A 23520-nucleotide genomic window follows, 5' to 3' on the forward strand; every position below is an offset into this window, starting at 1 on the left:
TGTTTGTAGAGAATTTTTTCTAAAAATTTTTCTGAAAAACAAACCAAACAAGGCCTTCGTCTTCCAAATCCACCATAAGGACTTTTGGGACTAGATTGTCTCCTGTAGAGCAGCCCAACTGGACGGTTCTGTCCGACTTATTTAGGGTTCATTTTAGGTTTATTTCAATAATTTAAACAGTTTAATTTACAGAATTTATTGAGTATTTTATTTTTTTTTTTTAAAAAAATCATGTTGAGCAGATATCAAAGTCACTTGATCAATTCACATTTCTATTAATAATTTTTTTTTTTAAAATCATATTTACCGTTGATAGAAATGTGAACGGTTCAAGTGACCGTCAACATCCGATTAACATGATTTTTTATAGGAATAAAATACTCGACGAATTCTACACATTCAAGCTCAGATCATCGATTTGGGCACCACAGTGGGCCCACGGAGACCAAAAAATATAGTCTTATTTGATTGGGATGGGAGACAAGCCTAGATCAGGATTCTCAACCCAAAAAAAAATTTAATTAATAAATAAAATGAGCCATAAGGTGGACCCCATACAATTAAAATAAGGAAAAATTAAACTCAATTTCCTTAAAATTTAGAACAAATTACAGTTGTTTTATTCTTTTGATATAATTATATTAATCTCTATTTTAGTATAATTAAAGCGATTAATTCTAATGGTGATAGACACTCAAATAAAAAAAATAATAACAAAAAAAAAATTAATTACCTAAAAATCCTATTTATAAATGTTATGATAGTTGAGATCCTATTTAAGATTTTTTAAACCAACAAATCCTATTTAGTAAAACTGAGAATATTATCAATTTTTCCTAATTTTTAAAACTAAGAATATTATTAATTTTGCATAGTAATATTCCAAATAATTATTTTATTAACTGATAAAAAAAAGAAAAGAACATGAGATTAAAGTTTTTACCCTTCTACTTATTGATTTGATTCAATTATTTAACAAAATCGAAAACATTAACAGTTTTTTTCAGTTTTAAAACTGAAAACATTACTAGTTTTTTTATTTTTAAAGTTTTTTTTTGCCCGTTTTGCAAATCAAGGTTCCATCATCATGCTCCTTTATAGACGCAAAATTTTTAGTTTTGTACAAAAAAAATTCAAAATTTTCAAAAAAAAAAAATTATTATTATTATTTTTTTGCACATAAAGTTGATATTTTAAAATTTTAAAAATCAAAATAAATGTCAAATCATTATGTTCCTTTATTAATAATCATAAATGATAAACAATTATTATTTGAAGGGTACTTTCAATTATTAAAAATTTGATAGTACTTAAAGTATAAAAAATCTTAATCAAGACTTTTGTTACACTAGATACTTGAAACGTGGAGCAAATCTAGTACAAAGAGCATTAATCAAAACGTGGGAACCAGTACAAATTGAAATGCTCATCAATCTCTTTTGCCCATTGTATTTCTTGCATAAAGCTTGATCCACACAATTCTCGATGCCCGAATCCCTTCGAATGACATGGCCAACTCTGAAAAAAAAACTCACCCACGCACTTCCCTCTCACACTCCCCTCTGGAGGCAGTTGGCCGGAGAGATTGTGGGTAGGAGAGAGGAGAGAGAGAGAAAGAGAGGAAAGTTTGAAGTTGTGCATGTATTTCACGCACATGTAGCAACTGGACTCAATTTGTAGCAAATATTGCCACCTCATTTCCGGCATTCGGTGGGAATGCTTTTGTGCGAATGTAGCAGCTCTCTTTGTTTAAGGAGTTTTTTCCTTCTTTTTTTTAAATATTCTAAAAAATCAAACAATTGAGAACTGCTACATCCACACAAGCTTTCCCACTAAATGTCGAAATGAGAGTGTAAAATAATTGATAGATATAGATGCAAGTACTAAAAGCTTTTGTTTTTGTGATTTGATAAATTTAAATTTTCATTCTCAAATTGTTGAAAATAGTTGATAGATATAGATAATAGTGTAAAATTTTTCTTTATAAATTTGTATTACTTAAGAGTGGCTACTGTTTAATTGGGTTATGATTCCAGCAGACTTGTCCACATTCAGGACTGATTGTCTAACTCTTTTACTATTTCCATCTTTGTTTCACACGTCTCCCAATTATTGTTAGAGAAAACTATCAATAGGTTTTAATAGTTAGAGTTAATTTTCATTAAATTTTATTAAAAAAAAATCTTAATAAAATCATTGCTAAAAATAAATTTTTGTAACAATTTTTTACATATTGCTAAAAATTGACAATTATGAACTTTTTTTGTCATGATTTTTATAAATTATCGATAAAACATACAATTAATATTTTTTTTTGTCACGAATTTTTTAAATTGTCATTGAAAGTTAAAAATTAGTGACTTTTTTTGTGACGATTTTTTTAAACTATTGCTAAAACTTATAATTAATAACATCTTTTGTAACAAAATTTTCAAACTGTTGTTGAAAATTAATAATTAATGACATTTTTTAATAGTGTTTGATGAAAAACGTCATTAATTATCATAGGTCATATTGGACAATAAGTCCACCTATTCACTACAAGAAAAAACACCTTTGGCGACTAAATTTTTAGTCGCCAAAAGTCCTTTTTTAGTCGCCAAATGTCGAATTTTCACTTTCCCCGACAAAAACTTTTAGTCGCTGGTTTTGTCACGAATACATGGTCGCGAATACCTTTGGCGACTAAAAAACTGTTAGTCGGCAATATATAGGTCTTCAGCGACGAAAGAATTTGTCGCCAAATGCAATTCCATTTTTGGAAATTATACATTTCGCGACTAAACTTTTAGTCGCCAATACTGATTTTTTTTTATTATTATTTAACCATTTACCGACTAAATTTTCGTCGCCAAAAAGTATTCCTTTCGGCGACCACAGACTTTAGTCGCCAAAACCATTTTTCAGAAAAAAAAAAAAAAATTGCCTCTACTAGTCCCAAGTTTCGAACCCACAACATCCCAACATTGTCAACCTTTACCAACACTTTCTCCCCACTACGCCACTACAACATCACATGAATATTAATGCAACATTTATTATTTATATACTATATTGACTGGTATTAATACAAAATTGTATATATAAAAGTAATTATTTTTATTTAATATATTTTATGTAAAAAATAAATTATTTACTAAAAAAAATAGGATAGCACTTTTGGCGACTAAATCTGAATTTTAGTCACCAATTCTCCATTTTTTGGCTACTAATTTGTTTTCTGTCGCTAAAAGAATTAAATCCCGCCTAAGTATAGCACTTTTGGCAACAAAACTGAATTTTAGTCGCCAAAACCTCTACTTTGGGCGACTAAACTGCATTTTAGTCGGCAATTCTTGACCTTTAGCTACTAATTTTTTTTTGTAGCCAAAAAGCTTCACTTTCAGCGACTAAACTGTTTTTAGTCGGCAAAACACCTATAATCGGCGACCAAACTGCCGTTTAGTCACCAAAATCATCACTTTTGGCTACTAAATCATTTTTAGTCGCCAAAAATCGTGACTTTTGGCTACTAAACAACCTTCAGTCGCTAAAACCCCTACATTCGGCGACTAAACTGCCTTTTAGTCGCTAATACCCTTATATTTGGCGACTAAACTCTTTTAGTCGGCAAAAGTGATCAATTTTGGTGACTAATTCCATTTTAGTCGCCAATTCTACTACTTTCAGCGACGAAAAATACAATTTTGGTCGCCAAAAGTGCTTTTTGTTGTAGTGATTAGACCTACACGTAAGTCCCCATTATTATTACTATAAAATTTTACTTTTTTTAGATGATCAAGAGAAAAAAAAATGCATAATAAAACAAGTAGAGCAAGATCAAAATGCTAAAATCATGATACAAGAATTTTCTCTTCCTATGAAGATTTTTATTAAGCAAAGCCAGCTTGTGATGTGAAATTAAGCTGAAAAAAACCAGGACAAAAGGACTTTAAAACTTGAAGACTTCTTCAAAACTGTCATTACATGACAAATGTAACCCTTCTACCTCACTATTGTAGATCAGCCAGACCTCCATAGACCTCCTTCAATGGTTGTCTTATTCTTCTTCATCTTCTTCTTTCTATTAGTCCCTTGTTTTGCTCAACTCTCTTTCAATTTCACCGAGTTCAATCCAAACATTCATGACATAAATTACTATGGAGAAGCTTTGCCCTCCGATCCAGTCATCCAACTAACCGTAAACTAGAATGACAAAAACATGACATCAAGTACAGGCCGCATCACGTACTACAAACCGATGCCACTTTAGGACATGGCCTTAGGAGCACATGGAGACTACAATACCCATTTCTCATTCATCATGAACTCACAAACTAGGACCATGCACGCCGATGTGATTGCATTTTTCATTGCACCGGTTGGCTTCCCCATCCAAGATGTCCAAGTAGGTAGGCCTCGTCTACTGTGCACAACTATTCAACTCATCGGCCAATCCATTTGTGCTAGTAGAGTTTAGCACGTATCCAAACCCTTGGGATCCGCCCTCGGAGCGCAAATCATGTTGGTGACTCTGAATTAGTTACAATTCTAGCTCGAGAAATTGGAGTGTTGCATTCACCAATTTTTTCTTAATGGAAACACCACAATCCTGCAAAAGCTTTCTCGTATAGTTGATTTAAGCAAGTATTTGCTAGAGTGGGTTACTTTAGGCTTTTCTGCTGTAACAGGATCATTATTTGAGATCCATACTCTTTCACTCTTGGGAATTTTAGTTTTAATATACAAATCGCTCCAAATTTATTGAATTCAGATCCATCAAGTGCAATTGATTTGGAGCCAATACCAACAATTCCCAACCAAGAACAAAATGGAATAAACAATAGAGGGGTACTAGTGGGATCTATTGTAGGTGCATGTGTTCTAATTAGTGGATTGGTCTTGCTTTGGTTTAGCTCAAGGAAGAAGAACAAGAAGAAGGAAAATGGGGTTTAAAAGAAAGATGATCGTGATTTCAATGTTTTGTATGAGTTTGAAGGCGAAACAGGACCTAAGAAGTTTTCAAACAAAGAATTGGCCATTGCAACAAAGAACTTTGTGGAGGAAGAGAAGCCTGGACAGGGTGGAATTGACAACGTTTATAGAGGTTTCTTGAGGGATTTAAATTCCTATGTTGCTGTCAAGAGGGTGTTGAGGGAGTCTACACAGGGGATTAAAGAGTATGCATCAGAAGTGAAGATCGTTAGCTAATTGAGGCATAGGAATTTGGTGCAACTTCTAGGTTGGTGCCATGAAGAAAAAGAACTCTTACTTCTCGATGAGTTCATGCCCAATGGTGGCTTGGACTCTCATCTCTTCAAAAGCAACACCTTTTTGACATTGTTGACAAGGTACCATATTGCTAAAGGCTTAGCCACGACACTGTTGTACTTACACGAAGATGGGAACAGTGTTGTTGCACAGAGATATTAAATTGAGCAACATTATGTTGGATTCAAATTTCAATGCTAAGCTTGGGAATTTTGGGTTAGCCAATCTTGTTGACCACAGGAAAGGGTCACAGACTAGGATCCTGCCCAGGACAATGGGGTACATGGCTCCTGAGTGCCTCATGAAAGGCAAGGCCAACCTATGTTACACAGACTCTTCAAAATAAATCAAATACCTGTGTTGGACATCCGACACTTGGACAAGGGTATGTGATATGTGTTGAATACTTTTCAACGGATACCTCTTATATAATTATATATAACACTATTATTATATGTACATATTGTTGTATAATTTCTACAAATGTCATTTTGATACTGTAAATTACATATTGTACCATTTTATCTTACATACTTGATTAAAAATATAAAAATATGACATTTTTTTTCCGAGTCCGTGTACCCTTAAATTTATGATTTGATGAGTCCGACCTCTAGATACATATCCGCACCTGACACCCGTACTCGAGTCCACGTAACATAGAGGCCAACAAAGAATCAGATGTCTACAGTTTTTGCATTGTTGCTTTGGAAATTGCTTGTGGAAGAAAGCCTATTGACCCCATGGCTAAAGAAGGTTTGGGAGCTCTATAGAAGAGGAAATGTTCTCGAAGCAGCAAATGTGAAACTTGAGGCATATCACCCAGACAACAATTATAGGCCTTCGATAAGGCAAGCAATTCAAGTTCTTAATTTGGAAGCTCCATTGCCTAGCCTACCACCAAACATGCCTGTGCCAACTTACTTGAAGCACGAAACCAATTAAAAATAATTGCAGGCCTTCACAATGACTAATATGGGCAAATAATATGTTTTCACAAATACAACAGAGATTAGAGATTTCCATTGAAGCACCAAACCAATTAAAAATAGCAACAAGCATAGAATTATAATTGAGTTATTGCACTATAATGCACTAACGAATTTGGAGGCCCAAAGACAAGCCTTTGTTGTTTGTGCTCCAGGCCCGCATAACTACCGATGTAATGAATAAGTTATACCATTGATTTATATAATATTTTGGTGAACTTACGTGTATGTTTTAATAAGTAGATTTATTGTCTAATAGGTCCTATTGAAAATAAGTCTTGGCGAAATTGTCGCAAAAAATAATTTTGAATCTTATATCATTTCGATCATTGGCTTTTCAATTATGACACATTTGACTATGAATTTTGAATCTTGTTCCAAATAAGGACAATTGAAAGTGTCATCGCTCAATTTTAAGGGCAAAGTCATCAATTTAATAAAATATAAAATAATTTGATAAAAATAAATGCCAAAAAAATATTTTTAAATTTTTAAAAATAATTTCTACCCACTATATGTAAAATTAATAAATCTTTTAATCATTTATTTATTTATTTACCAAATTAATTTTTATTATGTGTTTGGATGATGATCATGTAATGGGTGGTTATTTTTATTTTCATTAAATTAGTTTCTATTTTTCCAAAATTCAAATATGACAACAACTTTGATATCATTATTAAACCAATCAATTAAATCAAAAAATTCAAAACTAAAAACATTTCATATATTAATATATCGATTACATATTAAAAGTCTAACAACCACCCATTACATGATCATTATCCAAACATATAATAAAAATTAATTTAGTAAAATAAATAAATGTCTAAAAGATTTATTAATTTTACATAATTTTATATTTGGTAGGTAGAAATTATTTTTAAAAATTCAAAAATATTTTTTTGACATTTATTTTTGTTAAATTAGTTTATATTTATCAAATTGACGACTTTGCCCTTGAAATTGAACAATGGTATCTTCAATTGACCTTATTTGGAACAAGATTCAAAATTCAGAGTCAAATATGTCACAATTAAAAAGTTAGGGACCAAAGCGACATGAGTCTTAAACTATAAGAACTGTTAGTATAATTCACCATTCCTTTTAATATTGTGTCTTTTGAATTTCATTTCATTTCCTTTAACTTTACGTTTTATCTTCGTTCCCTTTATATATTTTGTTATTATGTCGTATTATAAATAGACTAGTGTATGCCTATGTCTAAAGGCATGGTGAAAGTAATGATGAGATTATAATATAATTCCAAATAAAATTATTAAATTAAAATGTAATTTATCAAATTCATTACTAAAAAATTGAGGTCAGAATATAAATATAGATCCGGTTTTAAATGCACCCGATAAAATTAAAGTAAAAACTGAAAAAAAAGAAAAAAAAAAATGTAATTTATTGTAAGAATATGTCTTGTGGCATTTGTCACTAAGGTGGGTAAAAAAGTTATGTTGAAAAAAAAAAAAAGAACTTTTTTCTAGTCTTTAACAAATCACACCACCCTTATTATCTCTTTTCTCTTTCTCACTTGCCTTATGAAAACGGGTAATTACTCAGTAATCTCGGAGTATAGACACGTGATACTCCATAATATTGTGATTGGTAGAGAAGGTGAGCAAGTGGGATATTGTATTGGGTGATTAGGGGACATGAGGGGGAATAATGAATAATGATTGGTTAAGAGTATGAACACGTAATATTTCAGGAATACTGATTAATTTCCTTATGAAAATATTACATTTTAACATAACTCAATTTTTGAGTTCAAATTTGTCTAACCCAAAAAAAAAAAAAAAAAAAAACATTTTCCAAAATTACTAGTTAGCCTTTGGAATCACGATTCTAACACAAAATTTTAAAAATACTTTTCAAAATTCATAATCAAACACACAACTCAAAATTATTCAAAAATTAATTTCAAAACTTATACCTAAACACACAACTCAAAACTCAATTCAAAACTCAAAATCAAATTTTTTCGAAAATTCTATTTTTAAAAAAAATTAAAAAATATATTTTTTATTTTGTGTTTTAAAATTATTTTTTGAATCATGATTTGAGTATGGAGTCGTGTTTCGATTTATGACATTTGTAAAGAAAAAAATTGTTTGGTTATGAGTTTTGAAAAGAGTTTTGAGTTGTCTTTTAAAATATTTTGGATTTATTTTATTTTTAAATATTTAAAAATTTTCTTAATTTTATTTTTTTAGGATAACTATTTTATATTTTAAATATTTATTTATTTATTTTAATATGCATTATATTTCATACATTTTTGTACTGTATTTTTTTAAATATTAAAAAATTAAAAAAAATTATTTTTTATTTTAAATATTTTTTATTTTCTTATTTTAAATATTTTTTTATTTTATAAAAATATTTTTAAGCATTTTAAATTTTTTGTTATGTGTTTGGTTATGATTTGAGTGTAAAGTTTTGAAAGTAGTGTGGAGTTTCGAATTATGTATTTAGTTATGTAACGCCCTCAAAATAAACCCAGAAATCATATATTCTTGACATGCTGAGACATAAGGGAATAAAGTATAATTACATTTCATCAGAGTTTTCATTACAAAATGTATTACATGTAGACAACAAAAGTAGGTGCCATGGCTTACAACTTTCCAAAGCCAACACTTAGTTGCAAAAAAGAGAGTACTAACTCAAAACACAAAATAAGCCATTGGCTTGATATACATGTAATACAAGAATGTAATCACAAAAGGTGTTCCAGCCAAGTCTCTCAAGTTACGTCTACCTGTACCTGAAAATGATATCCCACATAGGGTGAGCCAACGTCCAGTAGAGATATGCTAAACATAATATGAGCAATAATTAAAACATTAGCATTTGATAAATGTATAACTCACATAAATCAATTCATAACACATTTCAATTACATGACAAAGTGTCCATGTTTCATTTTTTATCCAATTTCTCAATTCATAATCCTGGCTCAGAACATGGCATATACTTTAAATGAGATTACATCTCATATCAATAATTCATCCTTTTCAACAATTCAATGAGATAGCAACTCATATTAAACACTTCCACAATTCACAAAAGATACACATATTTGCTGTATCAATATCACATGAATACTTCTATACTTCATAAATGATACACAGATTCACTGTATCAATACTTCAACCGATACATATATTTGCTGTATCCGTGGAGTCCATCCGCTATCTCCGCCCAAACAATATCCAGTTTAGGAGTCCATCCCTTATCTTCCCCTAAACCGTGGAGTACATCTCCTATCTCCTCCCACACAACACAATGTATATAAACACATATCATATACATAATCAATCAATACATAAACTTAATGTATTCTACCAATCGTCATATTCGATGACATATTCAATTGATTAGTTTTAGTTCACCTAATCATCATGCACTGCCTATAACAATCAAGACTATCCTCCACCGATAGCCCAAAACAATTATTTCTAAACAGAAAATAATTACCTCAACAGATAATTTATCAACAATTTTCAAAGGTGAGTGATTAATAAATCCAACTCCACCATTCCACCCCATATTATGTCAATTTCATTATTTCCAACTCAATTTCATAATTCCATAATAAATGTCATTAATTACACTAATGACCCAAATATATACAAACATGACATTTTCCCCATTTTTCTCAATATTGACCCAAGGGTCCAAATATTATCAACAACATTAATAAATTCCATTTTAGACCCAAAACACAAATGTATGAGCCAAATAAACAAAACCCCTCTTTTCATTTTGAAACCCTAACACCCAAAATTACCTAACTCCAACATTACATCAAAATGACCAATAATTTATGTTAAAGACCAAAGGAATGAGTAGTTATCCCTACCTCAAGAGATGGAACCCAAAGGAGATGATGAAGAAAACCCGAAGTGCTCCAAATCAAGAAATTTTTAGATTGATAGGAAGCCCACACCAAGCTCTACACATTTTGTAAAGGCTCAAGGGTATGAGATCACTCTAGCTAGATCAATCCCTAGAGAGAAGGTAGATCCTAGAGAGAGGAGCTCTCAAAAGAGGGTTTAGAAAAGTAAGAGAGAGAAAGGAAATGTAAAAAGTGATTCAAAATCACCCAGCTGCCATCTGACATACGACTAGTCCGCTCGAGTGGAGAATAGGACGTTCGAGCGTCAAGCATAAAAAACTGAACCCACTCAAGCGCAAAAATGCTCGCTCGAGCGCCAAGACACAACTGCAAAACATACCCACTCAAGGGCAAAAGAAAAGCCGCTCGAGCATAGATTACACTCCTCCAGTACTTTTATAGACATTGAACACCCGCTCGAGCATACAGAATTCCGCTCGAGCGTGAAAAACGCACCTGCAGAAGTTTTGCAGAGGCACAAAATGCTGAAAGTGTGTAAACTCCGCTCGAGCGCAAAGGGACCTGCTCGAGCGCACCACCAAAAATCTGGGCAACAAGGAATGGGATTAAAGCTCAACCAACCTGTTTGAAACACGCCCAATACATCCTAAAACTCAAATATATGAAATTGAAGGAGGACAACAAGACATCTACAACAACCAACTCCACGGAACCTAAGTCCGGAATACTGTTAAATAATGAAGGGAAAACCGGGATCGCTATAACCTTTCCCCCTTAAAGAATTTCGCCCCTGAAATTAAGTACAAGTTTTTTCAAAAATGTGATTTTCTCAATTCTCAATAGTATTACAACTCAATTTTCAACAACCTGACCCATTATCAGTCATTCCATCTCTATTCAAGAGGCATCTCACAATATATACTCAATATGCACCATTAGCATGCTTTCCCTTGAAATTTACCAATTTCAACACATATTCCACAATTCTATATCATATTCAATGTTCACGATATATTTCCATTTCTACAATACATTCAACATATGTAATGTTACATTAAAGTTCCATTTCAAGGCAAGTTTCAAAATACTTCCATAAATCAAAACATATACAATGTTTTACAACTCAAGACATATTTAATGCTCTTAGAGTTCATCAATATTACAAAATCCCAATACATGGTTAAACATTTACAAACAAGTTCGGATATTTCTCACGGACATCCACCTCACGTTCCCAAGTGGCTTTTTCCACTCCGTGATGTTTCCATAAAACTTTTACCAAGGGAATGGTCTTACCTCGCAAGACTTGATCCCGCCTATCCAAGACCCGAATCGGTCTCTCCTCATATGAGATATCCTCGCCAACCTCCAAATCGGTCCAATGCAGCACATGGGATGGATCCGGCTCATACTTCCGAAGCATACTAACATGAAACACGTCATGTACTCCGGACAACTGCGGCGACAAGGCTAAACGGTACGCAACCTCCCCAATCCTCTCAAGGATCTCGAAGGGACCAATAAACTGAGGGGACAACTTCCCACTCTTTCCAAACCTCATCAAACCCCGCCTAGGTGATATTTTTAGAAAAACATGATCACCCGTCTCAAATACCAAAGGCCTCCTCCTACGGTCGGCATAACTCTTTTGGCGACTCTGGGCTGTAACGAGCCTCCTACGGATAAGTTCAACTTTCTCCGCCGTTTCCCTCACCAACTTCGGGCCCAACAAAGGTGCGTCACCCACCTCGGCCCAATAAACTGGGGACCTACAAGGTCGGCCATACAAGGCTTCAAACAGTGCCATACCGATACTCGACTGAAAACTATTGTTGTAGGCAAACTCCACCAAAGGCAAGTGCCTCTCCCACGTCCCACTAAAGTCAAGGACACAACCTCGAAGCATATTCTCAAGGATCTGAATAGTACGCTCGGACTGCCCGTCAGTTTGAGGATGATAAGCCGTGCTAAAGGTCAATCTAGTGCCCAAGGCACTTTGCAAACTCTGCCACAACCTAGCAGTAAAGCGTGGATCTCTATCAGAGATGATCGACATTGGGACTTCGTGCAACCTTACTATGTCCCGAATATACAAGTCGGCAAGATGATCTACCGAATCTCTTACGTGCATAGGGATAAAGTGCGCCGACTTAGTCAACCGGTCTACAGCCACCCAAATAGCATCACTACCCCACTGAGTCCTCGGAAGACCTACAACGAAGTCCATAGTGACATGCTCCCATTTCCACTCGGCAATAGGCAAGGGTTGTAACAAACCAGCTGGCCTCTGATGCTCAGCCTTCACTTGCTGACAAGTAAGGCATTTAGACACAAAAACTACCACATCCTTCTTCATACCCCGCCACCAAAACTGGTGACCCAAATGACGATACATCTTGATGCCTCCCGGATGCACCGCAAGGCGTGAATGGTGAAACTCTCGAAGTACCTCCTCTGGGCAAGACTCCGGCACAAACAAACGGTCTTGGTATCTCACACTCAGGTCGGGATACACCGTCAAAGCCTTCTCAACCTTCCCACTGGTGATCTTCTCTCTGATGGATTCTGCCTCAAGGTCACCTCTCTGTGCCTCTAACACTCGACTCACAAGTGTAGGCTGCGCAACAATAGAAAACAAGGCTACAGCCTCTATAGATTCGCCCAAAAGCAAATCAAACTTGCTAAGTGCACCCAACATCTCCAATTCCCGGATGGCTATACAAGCTACATCACTAATGGATTTCCTACTAAGGGCATTGGCCACAACGTTGGCCTTTCCCGAGTGATAGTGCAACTCAAAGTCATAGTCCTTAATGAACTCCATCCATCTTCTCTGCCTCAAATTCAAGTCCCTCTGTGTAAACAGGTAATTCAAACTCTTATGATCCAAGAATACCTCGAATCTCTCACCATAAAGGTAGTGCCTCCAAATCTTCCAGGAAAAAATCATAGCTGCTAACTCTAGGTCATGTGTAGGGTAATTCCTCTCGTGTATTTTCAACTGACGTGAGCCATAGGCTACCACTTTCCCCTCTTGCATCAACACACAACCCAAACCCTCTTGTGAGGCATCACAATAAACCGCATAACCCAAATCTGTCTCTGGAATAATCAAAACCGGAGTGGTGGTCAATCTAACCTTTAACTCTTGGAACGACTTTTCACAAGTCTCGCTCCATACAAATTTGACCCCTTTCCGCGTCAATCTAGTCAACGGCGAAGCTAGTTTGGAGAAATCTTTCACAAATCGGCGGTAATACCCCGCTAATCCTAGAAAACTGCGGATCTCAAAAACACTCTTAGGCTGTGCCCAATCTTGCACTGCCTCTATCTTGGATGTATCAACTGACACCCCTTCCCCGAAAACCACATGGCCTAAGAACTTAACCTCTCTTAGCCAGAACTCACACTTCCCAAACTTGGTTAACAGCCTATGGGCTCTAAGCAACTCAAGCACTACTCTCAAGTGTTCCTTGTGCTCCTCCTCCGAAGGCGAATAAATCAAAATGTCGTCCACAAAGACGACCACAAAACGATCTAAGAATTCCCGGAATATCCGGTTCATCAAATGCATAAACACTGTCGGTGCATTGGTGAGCCCAAACGGCATCACCAGGAACTCATAATGGCCATACCGCGTACGGAATGCCGTCTTAGGAATATCCTCCTCCCTGACCCTCAACTGATGGTAACCCGATCTCAAGTCTATCTTAGAGAAACAGTGGGAACCCTTCAACTGGTCAAACAAATCATCTATACGAGGCATAGGGTACTTATTCTTAACTGTAGCCCGATTCAATTTCCGGTAGTCGATATAAAGTCTCAAGGCACCATCTTTCTTTTTAGCGAAGAGGGCCGGTGCTCCCCACAGCGATGCACTATGGCGAATAAACCCCTTATCTAGTAATTCTTGGAGCTGAATCTTCAACTCACTCAACTCAATTGGGGCAAAACGATAAGGTGCCATAGAAATCGGCGCTGTGCCAAGCACTAAATCAATGGAGAACTCTATCTCTCGATGAGGTGGCAAACTAATAAGATCCTCGAGAAAGACGTCCGGGTACTCACAAACCACTCTCGGCAACTCAACCCCGGTCTCATCAAACTCACTACTCATAAGGCTAGCGAAAAGACCACTAAGCTCACTCCGCCCTCGCGGATCATACACCGGTGGCAACACACTACCAACCCGATTCCCCAAGAAATGGAAACAATCCCCGCTCGGGGTACATATTGTGACCCTTTGACAGTAACAATCAATAACTGCCCGGTATGACGATAGCCAGTCCATACCCAAAATAACATCAAAACCCGACATGGGCATAACCACAAAAGGAAACGGAAGCTGGCAGTCGGCGACCTCTATATTGCAACCTCTACACCCTTGTTTCAGAATCAAATCACCCCCAACAGGTGATACAACACAAATAGGAGATGCTAACTGTGCCAACTCCAAACCCAAAACAGATGCAAATGCAGCAGATATAAAAGAATGGGATGCACCCGTATCAATCAACACATTGGCAACCGAGTTGCAAAACAAAAGGTACCTTTCACAACCGATAGAGTCGGTGCAAGATCCTGCACGGTAACAGCATACACGCGCCCTGAAGGCCCCTGATCTACCTGCTCACCTCTCGGAGCAAAAGACTACTGCACAGACTGGGACGATAAAGCCCCCTGATTGGCCCTCGAGGCCGGAACTGACTGAGCTGGCTGAAAACTCAGCCTCGACCCAGATGCACCAGATGTGCCACTCAACTACGGGCAAAACCTCTTCAGGTGCCCCACTTGACCACACCGATAACATGATAGCGGCTAGCCTCTGCCCTAACTCTAGCTCTGAGGTCGAGCCGAAGATGAAGCTACTCTCTGACCTCCTCCCCTTTGCGGGCAAGTTGGAGACTTGTGGCCCAGCTAACCACACTTGTAACAGGTAAAGTTGCCCTGACTGCCTTTCCTAGAACTTGAACTTGGCACTGGAAAGGTAGATCTCACAAAAGCACCCTGGGACTGCTGAGGGTTAGCACCCCTCTGCCTCCTACCGTCCTCCTGACCATCCTGACTCCTCTTGGAGCCTCTCTGCCTCTCTTCCTCCTCCTGAATCATAATCTCCATATGGGCTGCAGCATCCACAAGACACCTATACTCTCGGGTCATAGAACCCCCAACTCTCATCTTGAGGGCATACCTCAGCTTCCGCTCAAACTCCAGACAACGGCGTTCCTCAGACGCCACTAGCTCAAGTGCAAACCTAGACAAACTAGTAAATGCGGCCTCAAACTTGGCCACTGAAGAACTCAGCTACTTAAGCTGGCAGAACTAATCTCTCAACTTCTCCCTGACAGTGGGAGACAGAAACTTCTTCTGGACAGCATCCACGAAGGCCTCCCAAGTATCACCAATACGACCCCTCATGAATTTCCACCATTGACCCGCATCCTCCTTAAGTTGGGAAGATGCCAAGGTCACCTTCAAAGCCCCATCTTCGATGCCAAGCATCTCAAACGTCTTCGTCATCTGCTCCAACCACTCATCAGCCTTAAGTGGCCCTTTTGGATCTCCAACAAACTCATCCGGATTAGACCGATAGAACTCCCTCTTCAGAAAAGAAGGCCCTGCCTCTGCAACATGGGCTTGGACCAGATTCTCAGCTCTGAGAATGCCCAAGGACTCCCTCAAAGCTCCTGCCATCTCACGGGCTAAAGCGCCTATGGCCTGCTGGCCTACTGGCTCGACCACATTGGCCTGACCAACTCCCTCCTGCTGCTCCGGAAATTCATCCAGTATAGGCATCCCCTGCCTCCTAGGCCTACCTCGCCTACCTCCGCGTCCTCGTCCTGACATCCTAGTAAAGGTAACGAAGAACATTAGCACATTCATAAATGTGCCGAAGCTACAACACTCGCGTCCTAAAGCATGGACAACAGTAATTCATTCCACGTAAGCACATAATCACATAAGCACCTACGAATTTCATTTCTGGATAATGATAGTCCCGAGGCGTTACTAGAGTTCCGGTTAGAAACAACATTGATCAAGTGCTTTTCTAACAAGACTCATAGAAACCCAAGGATTCAATCAACATCCTAGAAAATAAATCCCATACCCAAGTAATCACATAAACAAGTTATCACATAAGCACATAACATTACATCTAAGTCTTTAACAAGCAAGACAAACCCATTGTGATACTAATCACTTCCCACGTACCCAAAGTATTGAAATCCAGTACGCTCTGATACCAAGTTGTAATGCCCTCAAAATAAACCCATAAATCATACATTCTTGACATGCTTAGACATAAGGGAATAAAGCATAATTACATTTCATCAGAGTATTCATTACAAAATGTATTACATGTTGACAACAAAAGTAGGTGCCCTGCGGGCTTACAACTTTCCAAGTCAACACTTGGTTACAAAAAAGAGAGTACTAACTCAAAACACAAAATAAGCCCTTGGCTTGATATACATGTAATACAAGAATGTAATCACAAAAGGTGTTCTAGCCACTAAGTCTCTCAAGTTACATCCTTGGAGGTGGCATGCTACCTGTACCTGAAAATGATGTCCCATATAGGGTGAACCAATGCCCAGTAGAGATATGCTAAACATAATATGAGCAATAACTAAAATATTAGCATTTGATAAATATTTAACTCACATAAATCAATTCATAATCCATTTCAATTACATGACAAAGTGTCCATGTTTCATTCCATTTTCCATTTCTTATTCAATTTCTCAATTCATAATCCTGGCTCAGAACCTGGCCATATACTTTAAATGAGATTACATCTCATATCAATAATTCATCATTTTCAACAATTCAATGAGATAACAACTCATATTAAACACTTCCACAATTCACAAAAGATACACATATTTGCTGTATCAATATCACATGAATACTTCCATACTTCAATAGATACACATATTTGCTGTATCCATGGAGTCCATCCCTTATCTCCTCCCAAACAATATACGGTTTAGGAGTCCATCCCCTATCTTCCCCTAAATCGTGGAGTACATCCCCTATCTCCTCCCACACAACACAATGTATATAAACACATATCATATACATAATCAATCAATACATAAACTTAATGTATTCTACCAATTGTCATATTCGATGACATATTCAATTGATTAGTTTTAGTTCGCCTAATCATCATGCACTGTCTACAACAATCAAGACTATCCTCCACCGATAGCCCAAAACAATTATTTCTAAACAGAAAATAATTACCTCAACAGATAATTTATCAACAATTTTCAAAGGTGAGTGATTAATAAATCCAACTCCACCATTCCACCTCATATTATGTCAATTTCATTATTTCCAACTCAATTTCATAATTCCATAATAAATGTCATTAATTACACTAATGACCCAAATATATCCAAACATGGCATTTTTCCCATTTTTCTCAATATTGACCCAAGGGTCCAAATATTATCAACAACATTAATAAATTCCATTTTAGACCCAAAACACAAATGTATGAGTCAAATAAACAAAACCCCCCTTTTCATTTTGAAACCCTAGCATCCAAAATTACCCAACTCCAACATTATATCAAAATGACCAATAGTTTATGTTAAAGACCATAAGAAAGAGTAGTTATCCTTACCTCAAGAGATGGAACCCAAAGGAGATAATGAAGAAAACCCGAAGTGCTCCAAATCAAGAAATTTTTGGATTGATAGGAAGGCCACACCAAGCTCTACACTTTTTGTAAAGGCTCAAGGGTAGGAGATCACTCTAGCTAGATCAATCCCTAGAGAGAAGGTAGATTCTAGAGAGAGGAGCTCTCAAAAGAGGGTTTAGAAAAGTAAGAGAGAGAAAGGAAATGTAAAAAGTGATTCAAAATCGCCCAACAGCCATCTGATATACGACTAGTCCGCTCGAGCAGAGAATAGGACGCTCGAGCTTCAAGCACAAAAAACTGAACCCGCTCGAGCGCAAAAATGCCCGCTCGAGCGCAAAAGAAAAGCCACTTGAGCGTAGAATACATTCCTCTAGTCAGTACTTTTACAGACATTGAACACCCGCTCGAGCGCCAAGAGGCCCGCTCGAGCGCGACCCACTCAAGTGTACGGAATTCTGCTTGAGCGTGAAAAACACACCTGCAGAAGTTTTGCAGAGGCACAAAATGTTGAAAGTGTGTAAACTCCGCTCGAGCGCAAAAGGACCTGCTTGAGTGGACCACCAAAAATCTGGGCAACAAGGAATGGGACTAAAGCTCAACCAACCTGTTCGAAACACGCCCAATACATCCTAAAACTCAAATATATGAAATTGAAGGATGACAACAAGACATCTACAACAACCAACTCCACGGAACCTAAGTCCGGAATACTGTTAAACAATGAAGGGAAAACCAGGATCGCTATAAGTTATGAGTTTTGAAAATAATTTTTGAATTGAGTATTGATTTATGGCCACATTTGTTTAGAAGATTATGTTGGATGAGATTGTTAGTGAGAGGATACACTACAACAAAATGCACATTCGGCGACCAAAATTGGTGACTAAAAAAAATTTAGTCGCCAAAAGTTGTGGAATTGGTGTAACGCCCTAAAAAATAACATTAAACCCATCAATATAGACATGCATTGATATATAAAAGCTCCACATTCTTCTATTCATCAGAGTTTCATTACCAAAAAGTATTACATGTTAACGACAAAAGCAAATGCCCTAAAGGCTTATAGCTTTCCAAATTAACACTTGGTTACAACAAAAGAGTGCTAACTCATTAACACATTAAGCCCTTGGCTTGAATATACATGTAATACATCAAAGCAACTAAACAACAAAAATCTGCCCGCCTCTAGCCTCCCAAGCTACGTCCTTGGAGGTGGCATGCTACCTGTACCTGAAAATGATATTCCTATATAGGGTGAGCCACAGCCCAGTAGAAATACACTAAACCAAATATGAACAATGACTAAAAGATTAGCAGTTGATAGATGGCCAACACTGATACTTTCCCTTATCACGCCTTACGGTTTCATGACATACAAGTCCACGTTACAATCCATTTTCCAAATTTTTTTTCAATTCTCAATTTATAACCATGGCTCAGAACCTGGCCAAACAACTTATATGAGACAGTAACTCATATTAAACTTCTTCCCAATTCATATTAGACAAGCGTACTAGCTATATCAACACATCAACAGATAAGCATACAAGCTATATCATCACTTCCATAGATATGCATAAGAGCACTATCACACTTCCAAAGACAAGCATATGAGCTATGTCAACATAGTACTAGATAAGCATATGAGCTCTATCTATGGAGTCCATCCCCTATCTTCTCCCAACAACATCCGGTTTAGAGGTCCATTCCCTATCATTCCCTAAACCATGGAGTACATCCGCTATCTTCTCCAACACGACACAATGCATATAAACAATAATTATACACATCATCACACAACACATAAATTTAATGTATTCTTTCAACCGTCATACTCAGTGACACATTCCAGTGATTAGTTTCAGTTTGCCTAATCATCATGCATTGTCTACAACAATCAAGACTATCCCCCACCGATAGCCCAAAGCAGTTATTTCTATACAGAAAATAAATGCAACAATGGATATATAATCAACATTTCAACCAGGTGAGTGATAAATAATCCAATTACACCCTTTAATTCCATACATTTCCAAATCGATTTCTTATTCCTCATAATTAATTATGCGAATTAATTAACCAATGTAATTAGGGCATTTTCCATAATTAACATTACAATCCTTAGGTTCCATTTTCATTAATGTTTTAACATTAATTTCACTTTTCCATGCCAAACATGCATCTAGGTTTTATATAGCTAAAACCCCAACTTTTTTGTAAATTTACACAAAAGCCCCAAACTTTCACAACATTACCAACTCAACCCCAACATCTCAAAATGATAAAATTTAAAGACAAAACCCATAGTGAGGAGTAGGTTATCCCCACCTTGAAGTTAGAGCTCGGATGGAGAAGAGACCAAAACCAAAGCGTTCCAAAGGCCAAGATTTTCGGATCAAAACGACGCCCTCGACGATCAACACAACTTTAACAAAGGCCGAAGAGAATGAAGACACTCTAACTAGATCAAACCCTAGAGAGAAGGGAGTTTCTAGAGAGAGAGGCTCTCAAAAATAGGTTTTAGAAAAAGTAGGAGAGAGAAAGAAAAGTAAAAAGTGATTTAAAATCACCCAGCAGATAACTCATATACGTATGACCCGCTCGAGCGTAGAATAGAGCGCTCGAGCGTAAAGCACAAACATCTGATCCCGCTCGAGCGCATAGATAACCGCTCGAGCACCAAGAAACAAAAGCAAAACACATCCGCTCGAGTGTGAAAAGCCAGTCCGCTCAAGCGCAGATTTTCATCTCCCAGAACTTTTCAGGAAAAGAACTACCCGCTCGAGCGCCAACAATCCCGCTCGAGCGCGACCCACTCGAGCGCAATAAACCCGCTCGAGCGTAGAAAACACACCTGCAGAAGTTTTGCAGGGCCACGAAATACTGGAAGTGTGTAAACCCCGCTCGAGCGCAAGAAGACCCGCTCGAGCAGACCGCCTAAAAAAACTAGGCAACAAGAAATTGAAACCAAGGCCCAACCAACCTGTAACAACCCTGCCCAACACATCCTAAAACTCAATCAAGTGGAATTAAAGGACGACAACAAGATAAATACAACTACCAACTTCACGGAACCGAGTCCGGAATGCAACAGAACAGTAAAGGGACAACCGGGATTGCTATAATTGGCGACTAACTAATTTTTTTAGTTGACAAAAGCAAAATATTTAGCTACTAATTTTTTTAGTCGGGGTATATTGGTTTTTGGCGACTAAAAAAAATTTTAGTCGCTAAAAATGCTATAATTGGCAACAAAATTTTTTTTTAGTCACCGTACATTGAGTTTTGGCTACTAAAATCATTTTGTCACCAAATGGAAAATAAAAAATTATTTTTTTACCTTTGGCAACCAAAATTTTGGTCGCCGAAAGTTTGTTTTTAGCAAGAAAATGAATTTTTGTCACCAAAGTGTTAAAATTTTTGGAGGGAGATATTTCAAATATTTTGGAGGGATTTATAAAATACTTTCAGCGACTAAAAATATGTTAGTCGCTATTACTCAATCTTTGGCTGCAAAATATTTAGTTGTTATTCATTGTTATTTGGTGACCAAAAATTTATTTAGTCGCTAAAGGTTGTTGTATTTGTTTTAGAGGGAAACAAATTATTTTTGGCGCCCGATTTATTTGCACTTTGTTCTGTCTCACACACACACGATATACACTTCTGTCTCAACACTACCAAACCTCACACCCACTTGCCATCCCTGTTAACAGTCACCATCGAACTTCCACCACTGACCATCGTGGCTCTCGCTACCGCTGCTGACCGTCGCGGCTCTCGCCACCGCCGCTGACCGTTGCGGCTCTCGCCACCGTCGCTTACCATTGCGGTCCCCTCCCAGCCACAATCAGGTTTTTCTCTCTTTCTCTCTCTCTCTCTCTCTCTCTCTCTCTCTCTCTCTCTTTCTCTCTCCTAACCTATATTTCCCCATTTCACCATCTCGGATCTAGGGTTTTATTTTATTTTTGATGCTGTAGGATTTTGATAAAATCATTTTAGGGTTTTACTCTTTTTCTACATTTGAAGCACATATGAGCTCCAAGTTGTGTTTAATTCCAAACTTTTGTTGCTCTATTTAAGCAATTGTGAAAAACTGCTTAAATTACTGAGTAGAGTTATATGTGTATATATATATATAGTATTATTAGGTAGATAGCAATTGATTTAAGGTAATGAACAATTTAAGAATATTATTAGTAGGTAAGTTAATGGAAAATTTTAGGAGTATACTGTAGACGTGCCCCGCGAAGGGGGCCCTATGCTACTACAGTTCGGACTCTCGATTTTTGTTTGCGGTTCTGAGTCTGAACCAAAGAGTCCAAATCTGGCTTATCGTTTTGAGAAAACAGATTTTTGAAAAAGTAGTGCCAAACATGGACTGCTTTGCCAGATACAGAGTCGCCACCTAAATATTTTAAAATGGGAGAATTTAGGAAACCCTGACTCGGTGCCGAAGGCCACATGTCCGTCATCACCAGAGTTGTCTCGGCTCGGGAGCTTGGGTACGATCGGGGAAGGTCAGCTATGAGCACCCCCTTTCGCCCGGTCCGAAAACTGGCCTCTACTAACCATGATATCCGTTTTTAAAAACCTTATGTGTTCTTAAACCAATTGTTAGCCTAGAATTACTATGTTATGCGCGCAGCAAACAAGTATAGACTAGATTGCCTAATTTGGAAATAAGCATTGCATATCCGTTTGTTTTGAAAAGCGCTTTGGAATTTGCTACTCTCAAGTAGGCTAAAACACGGATTTCAACGAGTTTTTCCAACTCAAACAATCCAACCTTCACCCACAGGTATTCAAACAATTTAACATATAAGCATTTAGCCGCATGGCAAGCATACTGTCATGGTAACACTCACACGCATGCGGGATGCTAAAGCTAAAATACTTACATCGTACTCCGTGCCAAAACGATAAACTAGTTAGCAAACATGCGTGATCCTAGCTCATGTTAAAAATGACTAATGCAAAACATACAGGATGCAATCGAAGTAGGCTCGGCTAACCTAAGCATAGCATATGAAATGCGATCAATTTGATGCACGTATTCAATTTGGAATTGAAATACAAATGCAGTTAGCATGATGTACCGAGCCCAATGCATGCAATACAAATGCATGAATGCACGCATGCACAGCATAAGGTATGCTAAATTAAACGTGCCCTAATACTAACCATCAAAGCAGGCAAGTAAAAGGGAAGAAAGAAGTGGGGATTGGAAGACATACACACCACTCACACACACTTATTACAGATTTGCCCTCGCTCGGAGGGACCAAATAAATAATACAAATTAATTAACTACGCAAGCTAATTAAATATTACAAATTGCCTAATCAACTAAGCAAATTAACTTAAGCTAAGAAAATAGTAAATCGCCTCGGGAAATGCGCCGCCATGCATGAACTGCCTCTGTTTTCCTTCCTTCACTCCTCTAGAGGTTGTCAAAACCTCAGGACTGCTTCTCTGGACATTGAGGAGTGCCACCGGCTGAATAGAATTGCCACCGGCAGTGTGGTGTAGTCACCGGCACAAGATGAATCCATCGGCTGCTCGTTTACTGCCGGTCGGCAATATATACTGCCGGTCGGCAAGGAATGCTTGCAGAACCTGCAATTGACAGCAACAGAGGGCAAGGCAAAACATGGCAGCACAATTCAAGGCATATATGCACCAATCATGTCCCTTATTATGGTAATGACTCAAAGGGGCATGTGTCTCGATTCTCGGACCACCAATCACGC

General features: G+C 37.3%; 1 pseudogene; it reads left to right on the top strand.

Annotated features, from left to right (window-relative positions):
• The first annotated feature begins 5380 nt into the window (after positions 1–5380).
• Positions 5381–6195, top strand: LOC114276761 (L-type lectin-domain containing receptor kinase IX.1 pseudogene; annotated as a pseudogene).
• The last annotated feature ends 17325 nt before the right edge of the window (positions 6196–23520 follow it).

Source organism: Camellia sinensis, chromosome 12 (genome assembly GCF_055761805.1).
Source record: "Camellia sinensis isolate YWXY chromosome 12, ASM5576180v1, whole genome shotgun sequence".
NCBI lineage: Eukaryota > Viridiplantae > Streptophyta > Magnoliopsida > Ericales > Theaceae > Camellia > Camellia sinensis.